The 15,474-nt window shown below is 43.3% G+C and overlaps 1 non-coding gene across 1 annotated transcript; it reads right to left on the reverse strand.

The window, feature by feature from the left end:
• Nucleotides 1-11,925: 11,925 nt before the first annotated feature.
• LOC115029951 lies at nt 11,926-11,987 on the reverse strand. Its single transcript, XR_003835506.1, has one exon. It is a non-coding gene; the product is annotated as a U7 small nuclear RNA (small nuclear RNA).
• Nucleotides 11,988-15,474: the final 3,487 nt, after the last annotated feature.

The raw sequence follows: 15,474 nt of genomic DNA on the forward strand, positions 1-15,474 counted from the left end.
ATCTTTGAAGTTATAAATAAAGGCAATAAATGGTTATTGTTGAACACTTGGGAAATTTAGAATATAAAATAAAAGCTATTGACTATAGTCCTGTCCCAAGCCCCTCATCTTTTGAGGTTAACAAGAAACAAGTAATCAGTCCCTTCTACCCTATGTAAGCATATGGAGGGAATTTGTCTAGTAACAAAGGTCTCACCTAACAGTGTATCTCTAGAGAGTTTTTCAGAAGGGGTTGAAAACAGACACAGGAGAAGAATTTGAGATAATAGTGCTTCCAGAGGCAACAAGTTAAGGGTCATAAAACCTTGAAATTTAGAGCTGAGAAATACACAAACAAAACTATATGAAATTTAAAAAATAGAATGAAAGATGAAAACTCATGTGAATTCATGTTTTGGGTAACTTCTAGAAGTTTTGTCACTATAATTGCAGAAATCATGAACATTTAAAGTCAAGGGTCTCAATCCATCGTTGTGGTTTGAGTGTTATAGTCTGTTAAGCTATCTTGGTAACAGTTTTAGGAATGAGACTTCTAACAGGAGATGAGGGTAACATGACTAGGGTTATCATTAGGAAAGCAGGTTCTCCTGAGAGACCTCCTGAAAAAAGGATGGATTCTGCATTTCCCTCCTGTTTACTTCCTCATTTGGGGTTCCTTCCACCTTTGTGGTAGCTTGAATAAGCTTGCCCCAGGAAGTGGCACTATTAGGAGGTATAGCCTTGTTGGAGTAGGTGTGGCCTTGTTGGAGTAGGAGTGTCACTGTCGGGGTGGGCATCGAGACCCTCCTCCTAACCACATGAGACCCAGTCTTCTTTTATTGGCCTTCAGATGAAGATGTTGAACTCTCAGCTCCTCCTGCACCATGCCTGCCTGGATGCTGCCATGTTTCTGCCTTGATGATAATGGACTGAGCCTCTGAACCTGTAAGCCAGCCCCAATTAAATGTTGTCCTTAAAAGAGTTGCCTTGGTCATGGTGTCTGTTCACAACAGTAAAACCCTAACTAAAACAGCATCAAATGTTAACTTGGCAGCCTTCATAACTGTAAGAAACAAACCCCTACATAAGGCCCTAGGGACATATATATTCTACTGTTATTTTGCTTAAAGGTAATGTCATCAAACTGCCTACTAAATATTCATGCTCATGCTCACATCAGCACTGCTCTTGACATTGATCTGAGAAGGCTCCTTTTGCCTTGGGTAGTGGTTAATGCAGAGACTCAAAGAGATGAGTCTGACCAATGAGTGCTCATCCCTAAATGGGATATCTGTATCAATCCACCTCTGCAAGGATAGAAGCCAGAGGATGGGTAACAGCCCTGTGAAGTGCTGTCTCTTGGATGTGACATGGCCATTTCACTTGTGATCTCATGGCAGTTATGGTTATTTGCATATGACCAACGCAAAAGTAAGCCAGTCAACATTCCCAGTGTGTATGAGGCCCTACATAAGGCCCTAGCTGAAGACCTACTGACAAGTTGATGGCTGCTGGGGGGTGTGTGTGGGGGAGGAAGGAGTCTTATTTCCCCCATGGATGTGGCTGCTGGTAGGTTGCCTATGCTCTAGTGGATGGATGGCTGCATACCCATGAGCATATGGTCAACATTAACTGAACCCAATGGGTAAGAAGGAGGAGGAGGAGGAAGAGAAGGAGGAGGAGGAGGCAACAGGGAGCGGAGAGGGACTGAGGAGATGGCTAAGTGGTTAAGAGCACTGAGTGCTCTTCCAGAGGTCCTGAGTTCAATTTCCAGAACCACGTGGTGGCTCTCAAGAAGAAGAAGAGGAAGAAAAGAGACAGCAAGGCAGAAAGAGGACATGTTGGGAGAGTAAAAGGAGAGAACTTGGGGTAGATATGACCAAGATACACTGTATATGTATGAAATTGTCAAATAAGGGCAGGAACTGTCATTCAGTGGTAGATTGTTTGTCTTGCATCCATGAAAACCTAGGTTTGATCCCTAGTACTTCCAAAATCTAAGACATTCTATATGGCGTCATTATACCTGTTGAGTGGGTAAGATGGCTTAGCAGATAAAGGCCTTGCTTCCAGGTCTGACACATCAATTCAATCCCCAAACCCACATGGTAAAAGGAGAAAAATCAACTTCTGACCTGCAGACTAGTGTGTGCTCAGAGTCTAACCCAGGTCCTCTAGAAGGCCAGAACTCTTAACTGGAACCATTTCTCCAGCCTCAAACAAGATTAACAGGAAAGAGTTTACCTTTCATAAAGACATTCAGGGCAGGAATTGACAGTGACATAGAAAGTCTGTACACTGCCTGCTGCAGCTGCAGACCTCAGCCATTCTCCTACAGAGTTCTTTAGCATGAACATAAGTTCCGCAGCATACTCCCCTGCCTTCTTCAAGGTCACCTCTACCCAGCCATGAAGGGCAAGACTGGAGTTCTCTCTGTGGAGATTTACTGTGTTGGCCAGAAGTTACTTCCACTGCCCTCAGTTTATCAAAGGAGGGAAGAGACATCTGCAGGCCTGGGGGTAAGAACAGACATAAGTGATGGGTGTTTTGCCATCCACAGGGCAGACAGAAACAGTTTGCCCTCTCAATACAGCTGGCCCTGTTCCAAGCTCACCTCCTCCTGGAGATGTTGGCACTTTTTAAAGTAGGTCCATCTGTAATGAGCCCAGTGCTGCTCATTACATTACTTAATGAATAGTGCATAAGATATCATGAATGGTTTTACAGAGACCTAACACAGCCCTAACTCCTTTGCAATATAGCTCGGTTCCCCAGCCATTAGCTATCACCCCTTAGCTTGCCTCCACACTCAGAGAGCCACAAACACAAATACACGTGGCTGAGGCAGGTGCTCCCTTAGCAGGAGCCAAAGTGAACAGCACAGCTCCTGAAACACCACCGAGTCGGTACGATTCTGAGATTGGAACTTGGCGCCCTTCAAAGTATTCGTGTTATGGAATCATTCTGTTTCCCCAGGCAACATAATCAACCATGAAACCACTTTGGAAACTTTTGATTAAGAAAGAAGAAAAGAGCATACAGTAGCCCTGGAAAACCTCTCAAGCAACACAAGAAAAGTCTTAGCTCAGAGGCCTCCCTTCGGTCAGAAGGAGAGAATGCTGTCCTTCAGCCCTAGCCTGATTTAGGTTTGGAAATTCTACAGTGTGGTCTGTTTATGGAAATCTATCTTGTGTGTGTGTGTGTGTGTGTGTGCGCGCGCATGCCTGTATGTGCATGCAGCCATGTTTATTTCTCCCAGAAAGCTTTTGAATTCATAGTTTCAAAGGTGTGTTCATGATGTCTAAGCCTTGGGTTAAAGAGCTACTCATATCCTCCAGGTTCCCTCATCCTCGTCCATGGTGTCCACAACTTTCCCAGGATCCTTACCTTACAGTATGATGTGATATTTTGTGTTCTGCATTTTTATTGTTTTGGTTTGTTTTTCTCAAGGCAGGGTTTCTCCACACAGCCCTGGCTGTCTGGGAACTTAGATATCCCTCCCCCCCCCCCCCCCCCCCCCNCCCCCCCCCCGCCACTGCCTCTTCCTCTGCTGGGATTAACGTGAGAACTGCCCCTCTCACCTCGTATCCTGCGTTTAAAGTGATGTGCTTCTCTCTTCAAGATTCTGGATTTTTTGGGGGGTGGGGGGTAGGTATCTTTCCAAAACTCATTCTCTGCTTGCATTTCAAAGCCAAGTGTTTTACATTGAAGTGGTCATGTTTTTATAAAAATGGAGTCACCCGAGTTACTTCTAATGGGACACCTTTTCCTCTACTATCTGGACTGAGACTTCAATCATGATCCTTGAGCTGCCGATCTGCCTAGACATTTGACCCTGTCTTTTGTTCTAGCAGTAGTTTTGGTTTTTAAGAAATCTTTTTATAAATGAAATGCCCAAGTAAATGTTATAAGAGAACAGCATTACTTAAGGGATTTCTGGTTTGTTTGTTTGTTTGTTTGTTTGTTTGTTTCTTTCTTTCTTTCTTTCTTTCTTTCTTTCTTTCTTTCTTTCTTTCTTTCTTTCATGGAGGACTTCTTTTGTGTTTTAAGATTTATTTGTTTGCTTTATATGAGTACACTGTAGCTGTCTTCAGAGACACCAGAAGAGGGTATCAGATGGTTGTGAGCCACCATGTGGTTGCTGGAAATTGAACTCAGGACCTCTGCAAGAGCAGTCAGTGCTCTTATCCGCTGAGCCATTTCTCCAGCCCACTTAAGGGATTTCTAATGGGGAAAATTGAGACCTCGTACCCAGATGTAAAGGAATGGCCACTTCTACTCCACGCAGGCCAGAAGGTGAAAGTGGGGATGCTCTCAATAAGTCAGAGAACACAAAGGACTTGAGAAGTGGGTGAGGAAAGGCTGGTAAAATAGGAAAGCCCTTGGAGGCAGCAGTCAGAGCATTCCCAACCTTTCCTTTCAATGCTGTTCACAAAATAAAATGAGAAAGGATGCTATTGGTCCCCAGCAAGGACACCAAGGTTGATATCTTATGTCACATTCAAGATCCTTGCTTAACGTGGACAGTTAAACTGCATCATTTACAAAAATAATATGCTTTTAGCCAGCCTCAGCTTTCTAAGATGAGTAAAACTTGAAAATGGAAACGGTTGATGCAATTTTAAAATCTACTAACTACAGCTTAACAAATGATTGCAAACTCCGTAGTTTAAAATAACAGCAGCATTTATTTATTTTTCACAGCTATACTGTGACCAGAATCTGGGAGCACTTAGATGCTGGGTGGTTCTGGCTCGGGGCCTTTTGTCTAAAGACTTGACAAGCACTGACTGTTGGGCTTCTTTCAAACCCACTGCCCAGGCCTTGCCTGGAGTCCTCTGTGACTAGCCAACTGCCTGAAGACTCTCCTGTGCTCTCTTCCTGGGCTGGTTGAACTTCCTCTAAGGAGTGTGGGTGGCTCCCCTCAGTCTGACCCAGCAGCCAGAGAGCTACAGGGAGTTACAATGCCTTTTGTGTGCTAGGCACAGTTCTTCATTTCTACCATCTTCTACTCATTAGAAGACCCCTACATACAATCAACACCCAAGACGATGGGAATTACCCACTGACTTTTGGAGGTAGGATGTCAAACAGTTTGTAACGTATCTTAAACTATCAAAATGAACATCGGGAAACTGGAGAAGGGCCCAAGGCCCTAGAAGGGAAAGGAAGGAAGGTATCAGCTTCTAGAACAGAGCATTGGGGCATGGACTGGATCCTTGGATCCTAAGTTCACATCATCCTAGGAATTGTGCAAGATTTGACAGAGTCCTCTCAGAGACTCTCACTAAGATAGAGTCAAAATCTGGAGTATGTTAGTCAGTTTTTCATCGCGGTGAAAAAAAAAATACTTGAGAAAATCAATTTAAAGGAGAAACTGATTGGGTGTGGTGACACAGGCCTCTAATGCTACCAGAGCAGGCAGGCAAACTCCTACATTGGCAGTCAGTCAGTCAGTCACTACATAGTGAGTTTGAGGCCAGCCAGGGACAGACATATTGCAAGACTTTGTCTCTATAACAACAATAACAACAACAACTACAAACTTTAATTTAAAATGAAAGGAATAAGGTATATTTTGGTTTGTGGTTTTAAAGGTATCAATCCATGATCATTTAGCTTCCTATATCCAGGACATAGTGGCAACCAGAAAGCTAAGGAGAGGAGTCCCAACCTGTCCAACTACAGGTTGCTCTTTCTACAGCACTACCTACGAAGCCCTGCACTCCTCCCCAAAGTGTCACAGGCTAGCAAGCAAGCCTTTGGGAGACACTTCAGGTCCAAACCAAAACGCTGAGGGATATTGGGAGTGGATGTGGAGCCAGGTATTAGGAAGGAAGAGAGAAGGTAGAGAAGGGAGTGCCCATGTGACACAATGGGAAAAGTAGAAGGCTCTTCTGGGACTCACTGGGCCAGTGATCCAAAGCCCCAGGGTAATAAGAGCTCTCTGCAGCTCTGCACACACCCTCCATGGTGCTTTGCGGCTCTGCACACATCCTCCACAGCGCTGTGTGGCTCTGTGAGACTCTGTGCATGCCCTCCACACTCTCTCAGTTCCCATATCTGTTCTTCAAGCTTTCAGCTACAGCCACCTACAAATATCTTATGCTTTCTTTGGCTTCAAGAACCATTGTCTAGGCTGGCAGAAAGAACTGGAAACCTAGTGCCTCCTTGGGGCAAGGGTCACCTGATAACTGACCAGTCATTTGCAACTCCTCATGCTCAGCCGTGATAGTCTTCCCGCTCGCTGGAGCATTCAGTGGCCACAAGAGTGTCCTCCTGGTTAGCACCCCCATCCCTCCTTTCCTCTTTCCCTCTCACAGATGAAGTCCTACCTCTGCCTTTCTTGTTTCAGGTTCTGCCTGGGAGGAAGCCAACCTAAGATCCAGGGAAAAGAACAGAATCCTGTCAGGTCCACAGAAACTCCATTTCCTCACACTCCAAAAGGCAGAAGGGGCAAATGGCCTGTGGAACCTATTAGCACACGGTGGCACTTTCTGGCCTCCAGGCTCCTTCATTGTCACAAGTACCTGTTCCACATTTCAGAGTCCCCGCTAGCATCCTAGCCCTTGCCTCCTCCCTGCCCTAAACTCCAGCTCACAGGCTCTCCTCCCCACAGCTGCCCATGCGGCTGATTATAACCCTGTATTTCGACTGTAGGCCATCTTTTTGTCTTCCTTGCCTCCTCTCTCCCTCTCTCCTCTGTCATCACCCTCTGCCACCAGGTAGGGCACATTTCCACTGGGGCTATGAATTGTATATTTTTCTATACAGCACACACCCGTTGAAAGTTCTGTCTGGACACCCCTCATTCTTTGTCTCCCTGTCTCTCTGTCTCTCTGTCTGAATCTCTCTCCCCTGCTCTCCTCCCCCCACCTCTCTCCCTTCCCTGCCTCACAGTCCCGCTCCACTCCGAGACAGCCTTTGCTCCCCAGCCCTAACAACCCTCTTGCATTAGGTTTGTTACACAGTGTGAGCTATGAGGCAAGTCTTGGTCTGGACCCCCACCCCCACCCCCACCCCCCAAGGTAAATTTCTCTCCTTAATGCTAACACCCTCCTCTCTGACTGCTCTCCTGTCCTCCACGTCTGCGGCTCACACTCGGTCTCCTGCTTTCTCCATTATCTGTAGCATGACATCATTCTTCTTAAAGCAATGCTCTCCTCTTTCTGTGCCAACAGCCATACGTCCATCTGTCCTTAGCTATGACACTGCAGATAATCAAAAGCTGTTAACCTAAAAATCATTTCATTAGGGCTAATCGCATCTGCATGGTATAGTTTGGGTGGTTTTAGTCTCCACATTCACTTGTTTCTAATAGACACATTCTTTGTAGTAAGCATGTATGATTTTTTTATGAAAACAATTACGTTAATTTTTTTCCCTTAAAAAAAGCAAAGGCTAGAGGTTGTGGGGGGTGGGTAGGATATTGGTCAAAGCCTACAAGCTTGCAGCTATTTGAAGAATACACTTGGAAGACCCATGCACTGCATGGTAACTACACTAATGACATTGTGTTCTACACTTGAGATTGACTGAAAGGAGTGCTGAAATATTTTTGTTACAAAAAAAAAAAAAAAAAAACCCAAAAAACAAAAAACTAAAAAACAGCCGGGTGAGCATGTGGGGTGATGGATCCATTCATTAGGTTGGCCATGACCACTTCAAAACTTACACACATACTGAAGCATCACAGAGTAGACCTGAATATGGATAATTTCACCAGTTAAACATATGAATAAACAAGTAAATGAAAAGTGATTCATTCTAGATGGCGTGAGTAGAGAGAGCCATGATCTCCTGTTAGGATTCTTCTGTTTCTCCATTCCTAGCAAGCAGTGACTGTTTTTAAAGTTGATAAAACATAATGCTGATGAGAGACAACAAAATGGGCAGTTTTAAACAATACAAGATTAAAGGCGGGTGCTTTAAAAACGATAAGTTGTCGAAAACTTTGAGAGATAAATTAACAGTATAAATCAGAGGCTTTAAAAAATCTTGGTGTGTTTGCTCCAATAATTCTGTTATTTAGTCTGAGGCTGGTTTTTCAAAGATCCCAGCATGAGAGCTGTCCAAAGACTCCTGAGTCAGTATCTCTGGGCCTCAGGCTGGGAATGGGGCGCTGACGGGCTCTCCTGATGAATCTTTCATACGTTTAAGTTGACACTCTACAGGTGTGAGAGAGTTGTCATTAATGCCGATGTCTTAGCAAGGAACAGGCTCTGTTCCCCACGTTGGGAATGTTCATCCGTGAGCAACACCACAAAGAGTCTTTGTGGTCATGAAGGGATTTACCACCATCATCATTATCATCATCATCACTGTTTAATTCAGACATTTTACATAAACAAACTTACTGATATGTGATTTGTCAGAAAATTAAGGTTTAGTGAAGATTCAATGATCTTTCAACAAATGACAAAAGTAACTCTCACCCTTTACTATAAAATTAAAACAGCTATGATCCATTTACACACACACACACACACACACACACATTGGTTAAAGAACTAAATGGAAAATAAACTCACATGTTGAAGTATGTTTGTGGGGGAGTTCTGCCCAACTCTGGCCTATATAATTCCTGAATAACAGACACAGAGACCAGCTACAGGCCCTGTGTTACATGCTGTTTGGGTCTCACCGAGGTTGCTGTGCTCCATGTGTGTCCTTAAGAGAGCTTCTCATGGCACCGTGCTCACGGTCCATCCTGCCTCATGACAACCTTCTTCTTCCTTTCTTCTGTCCTCCTCCTCTGGGTCCCTACCTGAGACCCCCTACCCAATCTGAAGTTCCTTTTTCCTCTCTCTTCGACCCAGTCCCAGGCTCTAGCCTTTTATTACCTAATGAGAGATTATCAGGGAACATTCTTTGCAGTACATTGGTTAATGCAATGCCCATGTCCAGACTGCAGCCAAATCTTGGGGCACAGAAGTCTCCATCTGAATACGCAGCATACAAGATCAACTCTAACACATGCACAAAAATACTGATTTTTAGTTCTCTCTGAAAATATGATTGTAGATTATTTCTATTTTCTTCTGTGTTCTTGGTTGTTGTTGTTTGTTGGTGGTGGTGGTTTTAAGACTAAGAATGAACTATTGACAAAACCAGAAGTAAATGTGATGTTTTAAAAAATTGATCCAAGGACCAGGGAAAATGGGAAATTGCTTCCAACGTGATTTCCACCCTTTAAAATACACTTTGACTTAGCAGCATTAGTAAATGGTTGTATTCATTCCTGTCTAATTCTGAGAACTTTCAATTTCATTTTCATAACTATTTTTTTTATTTCAGTCTAAAGGAAATAAGCTTTAAAATTTTTGATGAGGTCAAGAATTTTTTTTTAGTTCTAAGATTTTTTAATCGGATTTTATTATACTTTTTATGAACTTGGAATGGAAAACATAACTGTTATGTAAAATATTAGAGAAGCATAGAATAGAGAAAAAGTAGCCGTAATTCCAGCTCTTCCCCTTATCACACCCAGAAAAACACATATCTATCTTTGTTTAATACTTCCCTACTCTTTTGCCTCTCTCTCTCTCTCTCTCTCTCTCTCTCTCACATACAGAGCAGTGTCGCCTTTGTAATGACTTCACAGAACATGGATGGAAAACAATTCCCCTGGTTTACTCGTTGTAAGACTGTTGCTGCTGTGTCAGAGCCTATGGCCTCGGGTGTGTTTATAACCAGCTCTGACCACCTTCCTGAAAGCTCCCATATGTCCCTTCTTTGTCTTAAAATTTCTAGGATTCCTTTTTCCTTATCAAAAAAAAATCATTTAACAATTCACTTATCTTATGGGCATAAGTATTTTGCCCACATGTATGTCCGTGTACCACAGGCTTGCCTGGTGTCAAAGAGGCCAGAAGAGGGCATCAGATCCCTTGGACTAGGGAGAGTCACAGTTGTGAGTCACACTCTGTGGGCGCTGGGAACTGAACTCTGATCCTTTGCAAGAGCAGCGAGTGCTGTTAACTTCAGGATAACATTTTTCATTCTTTCTTCTCAGTACTTCCTGTCCTGTTTCTTGTGCTGGCCTTGGCTATCACCCACAGGATAGTAACAAACAGCTCTGAGACTGGTCATTTATTAGGATTTAAATCTAGAATGTCCCCTGAACATTTGTATGTTAATAGATTAGTCATCAGTTGAAGAACTTTTGAGAACTAACTGGGTCATGAAGGAGGTCACATCACTGTTACCCTCATCCATTCATGGGTTTACACATGGCTAGACCAGTAGGAGGAGGGGCCTCACAGTGATGCTATGCCTTTGGAAGCATGAATCTTGTCCCTAGACCCTCCCTCTCCCCCCACCCCCGACCCCTTGCTTTCTGTCTTCCATGAGGTAGGCAACTTTGCTCTGTCATGCCACAGCCCAGAAACAATGGAGCAATTAAATACAGATTGAAATTCTGAAACTGTGAGCCATTTCCTCTACTCAAATGGTTTCTTTTGGATATTTCATTCCAGACATGAAAAATGACTAGCAAACCATCAGCATAATTTAGGTAAAATGTGATCTTTGGGATTCTAGAATGATTAAGAGATCAAAGTTATCTACCTAGTTGGGGCCAACCTGAACCATTTATTCTCAAACCCTCTCTTCCCTCTACGTAACCTCAAAATCCACCCTAGCAATGGTGGCTTCAGGGTGCACTTTGGGGGGGGTGAATTTTCTTGTTTGTTGTTATTTATTTTTTGAGATTACAATTTTTTATTTTAAATATTTATTTAACAACCCAACTGCAGTTTCCCCTCCCTCTTTTCCTCCCAGTCCCTCCTCAACCCCATTCACTTCTCTTCTGTTTCTCTTAGGAAAAGACAGGTCTCCCTTGGACATCAAACAGCCCTGGCATATAAAGTTGCAGTAAGCCTAGGTGCTTCCTCCCCTATTGAGGTAGATGAGGCAACCCAGTAAGAGGAAAGGGTCCCAAGGGTAGGCAACAAAGTCAGGGGCAGCGCCTGTTCCCACTGTTAGGAATTCTACCTGAAGATCAAGCAACACAACTGTAACATACATGCAGAGGGCCTACCTAGGTCAGTCCCATGCAGGCTCCCTGGTTGTTGGTTCAGTCTCTGTGGGCTCCTATGAGCAGTGGTTAGTTGATTCTGTAGGTTTTCTTTTCATGTGCTTGACCCTTCTGTCCCCTACAACCCCTTCTTCTGCAGGATTCCCCAAGCTTTGCCTAGTATTGGGCTGGCTGTGAGTCTCTGCATCTGCTTCTATCGATTGCTGAGTAAAGCCTCTCTGATGACAATTACACTAGGTCCTATCTACAAGTGTAGCAGAACATCATTAGCAGAGTCAGGGGTGGGCTCCTTCTCACGGCATGGGCCTCACACTGGACCAGCCATTGGTTGGCCACTCCCTCCATTTCTGTACCATCTTTACCCCAGTGCATCTTGTAGGCAAGACAAATTGTAGGTCAAACGTTTTATGGCTAGGTTAGAATCCCATTGCCTCCACTGGAAGTCTTGCCTTGTTATAGGAGATATCTGGTCCAGGCTCTATATTCCCCATTGCTAGGTATCTTAGCTAAGGTCACTCTTATAGATTCCTGGGAGTTTCCATTGCACTAAGTTTCTAGCTCATTACAGAGATGCACCCCACCCCATTCCAGTTTTCTCTCCCAGTATTCTCCCCCTCCATCTGCCCCACACCTGATCCTTCCTGTTTCCATCCGTACTCCCATTCCCCCATCCCAATCTTATCCCTTCCCCCATCCACCCACAATGTCTATTCTATTTCCCCTTCTCAGTGAGATCCACATATCTTGAGACCTTCTTCTTACTTAGCTTCTTTGGGTGCCAAGGATAAGCCTCGGTTTGGGAAAAGGTCCTGAGTGTTTGAGAGGGGCAAATGAAACCACTCAAAGTCAATGATGGGGTGCAAGTTGACAGCTCTGTAGTCTGCTCAAGATAGGTCTCTAGACAGCTACTGGGTTTTGTGACCAAAGTCAGAAAACCTGCTAGAAAAATTCTAAAAGAGGTGTGTTAGCTCTCTAGGTAGCTCTCTCTTGCAGACCAAAGCCCAGTCTTTCATTTACATATCAATTCAATCATTTACCCCAGGTTCCCTATTGATAATCTCATAAATCAGCATTTAATGACCTTAGCCCATTGATTCTTAGAAAAGGACAGCAAGTGCATTTTTTAAAATATAGCAAATGAACTCAGAGATCTCCTGTCTTTGTAAACACAAGCAACAAGATAGTTTGGTTGGATCTCACACTGAGATCACTATTTCCACCATGCCTGGACCTAATCTCAGAAAAGCCAGTCAAAAAAAGCCAGGTGTGGTGATGCATACCTTTAGTCCCAGCACTTGGGAGGCAGAGGCAGGCGAATCTCTGAGTTCGAGGCCAACCTGGTCTACAAAGTGAGTTCCAGGACAGCCAAGGCTACACAGAGAAACCCTGTCTTGAAACAAAAAAACAAACAGACAGACAGACAAAAAAGAAGGAAAGAAAGAAAGAAAGAAAGAAAGAAAGAAAGAAAGAAGGAAAGAAAGAAAGAAAGAAAAAAGAAAGAAAGAAAGAAGGAAGGAAGGAAGGAAGGAAGGAAGGAAGGAAAGAAAGAAAGAAAGAAAGAAAGAAAGAAAGAAAGAAAGAAAGAAAGAAAGAAAGAAAGAAAGAAAGAAGAAAAGAAAAGAAAAGCCAGCCTTCCATTGGATATCAATCAATCCAGGATGGGCTTGAACTCAGAAATTTGCTTGCCTTTGTAAGCATAAACAGTAAGTTTAACTGGGTGGGATATTGCTATCCCATTCCCTATTTCTTTCTTAATATCTTTCTGATAAGCTGGCTCATTAGTGCAGCTGCCTCTGTTCTTTTAGGTCTGTGACGCCCCTCATACAATTTATATTGCATCCATATATTTTGCATAGCTGGGAAATTCTGTTTATATGTTCTTGAACTCGTGTTTTAGAGTTCTTTCCTACAGCCTTAAGGGCTGTCTTGAAGGTCACAGTGTTTACCATTTTGTTGAGGAACATAGACACATTATCACTTTCTGGATCCATGCTGTTCCTAATTATCACAGAGTCTTTAATTTGTCAAGGAAAACATTTCCCAAAGGAGGAACATGAAGTAAAATATATACGTTATTATACAAACAAGACTAAAACGTAGTAACCATCAGCACCTGTAGAGGCCCACACCTTGCTAGCTGTCCTCCTAAGTTCTCAAGGAGCATGTCATACCATCCTTTCTCCAGCCACGCAGGACTTGGCATTTGTGTCTGTAGATTGTAGCATGGTTATCCTTTACAGCTAATATCAATTTATAAGTAAGTACTTGCCATATTTGTCTTTCTGGGTCTGGGTTACCTCACTTAGGATGATTGTTTCTAGTTCTATCCATTTGCCAGCAAATCTCATGATGTCATTGTTTTTAACAGCAGCTGAGCAGTAGTCCATTAGATAAATGTACCACATTTTCTTTACCCATTCTTCAGTTGAGGGGCATCTAGGTTGTTTCCAGTTTCTGGCTATTATGAATAAAGCTGCTAGGAACATAGTTGAGTAAGTGTCATTGTGGTATGGTGGTGTATCTTTTGTGTATATGCTTAGGTATATATTTGGGTCTTAAGTCATAATTGATTCTTAATTTTTTGAAAAACCAAATTAATTTCCAAAATAGTTGTACACGTTTTCACTTCCACTATCAGTGGAGGAGTGTTCCCCTTGTTCCACATCCTCACTAGCATGAGCTGTTGCTTGAGTTTTTAATCTTAGCCATTCTGATGGGTATAAGGTAGACTCTCAGAGTTGTTTTGATTTGCATTTCCCTGATGACTAAGGATGTTGAACAATTCTTTAAGTGCTTCTCAAATATTAGAATTCTCTCTGCTTAGATATGTACCCCGTTTTTATTTGGTTTGTTGATTTCTAGTTTCTTAAGTTCTTTATAAATTTTGGATATCAGCCCTTGAAAGAAACTTAAAATTCAAGGTCCATGACTCATGTGGCTTGCTAGTTAGGAGGGCTTTTGGGGCCAGGAGCAAAGAACAAAGGCTGTAAAGTCATCTCAGGAACTGGCTAGCCATAAAGATAGAGAAGACATACAAGAATGTCCAGACTGATCCGATGCCTCCCTATCTCCCACCCTTCTGACATGGGTTAAATGTTAACCAGATGCTCTGCTGTTACCTCAATCTCCATGTACAGTTTGCTGATGTTTAAACTGTCCAATTGTGTGAAGCTGTGCCAATTCTTCCCCTACCCCCATTCTTTTCCTATATAAACCCGTAACTTTTGAGCCTTGTTTTCGACACCTCTGTCTCCTGCATGAGATACGTGTCAGCCTGGAGCTCCGTCATTAAACTACCTCATGTGTTTGCATCAAGACGGTCTCTCGTGATTTTTTGGGTGTGCACTATCTCATGACCCGGGTGGGGGTATCCCCACGGAAGTCTTTCACCCTCTGTCGTATGTGGGGTTGGTGAAGATCTTTTCCCATTGTGTAGGCTGCCATTTTGTCCTTTTGGCAGTGTCCTTTGCCTTACAGAAGCTTTTCAGTTTCATGAGGTCCCACTTGTTATTGTTTATTATTATTTATTGTTGATCTTAGTGCCTGTGGGATTCGTGTTCTGCTCAGGATGTAGTCTCCTGCAGGGTGCACATTTTTAATTGCAGTCAACAAAGTAGGAGAATGCGGTGGGCTGCTGTGGGTGGTTCTAATTTGCAGTTTCTCATATCAGGCATCATCCTGTCTCTAGTTTCCTGCTTCTGCCACTGTCTGCCACAGGAAGTGAAGAAGAGTTAGGAATCCTCAGGTTCTGCTGTTTTCACACATGCTCTCTCCTCACAGAACCCTAATGCCAGCTTCACAGTGGCAACCTAAGCAGGTAGAGCTGACATGAAGCCTGGTGTGCATGATATCCTTGGTTCCATCTTGAGCAATATACACTTTTTTTTTTAACTCCACAAGCTTCCCTAGAATATTCCTAAAATGAAATTTTAAAAAGAAGATTGTACTGATTCATGACATACCAGAGAACTTTCTTGGATAGTTAATTCTTGCCAAGTCTTATTGGTACTGATAACTAAACACAACTTTAATAAAACCAGTGATGGTATTAAGTCACTCTAGGAAGTTGCTTTCAGTTGAGTAGGGAGGAGGAGTGTGTGTGTGTGTGTGTGTGTGTGTGTGTGTGTGTTCTCAGGTATCGCTCCTGTTTTGACACCATCTTAGTTTTTGAGACAGAGTCTCTCATTGGAACCTGGGACTCACTAATTAGGCTATGCTGGGTAGCCAGAAAGTCCCAGGGATTAACTGAGCTGTCTCTGCCTCCCCAGCACTGAGACTACAAGAACATACTAGCTGTACTGGCTAGTTTTGTGTCAACTTGACACAGCTGGAGTTATCACAGAGAAAGGAGCTTCAGTTGAGGAAATGCCTCCATGAGATACAACTGTAAGGCATTTTCTCACTTAGTGATCAAGGGGGAAAGGCCCCTTGTGGGTGGTGCCATCTCTGGGCTGGTA

The sequence above is a fragment of the Mus caroli genome, chromosome 18 (genome assembly GCF_900094665.2).
Source record: "Mus caroli chromosome 18, CAROLI_EIJ_v1.1, whole genome shotgun sequence".
Lineage (NCBI taxonomy): Eukaryota > Metazoa > Chordata > Mammalia > Rodentia > Muridae > Mus > Mus caroli.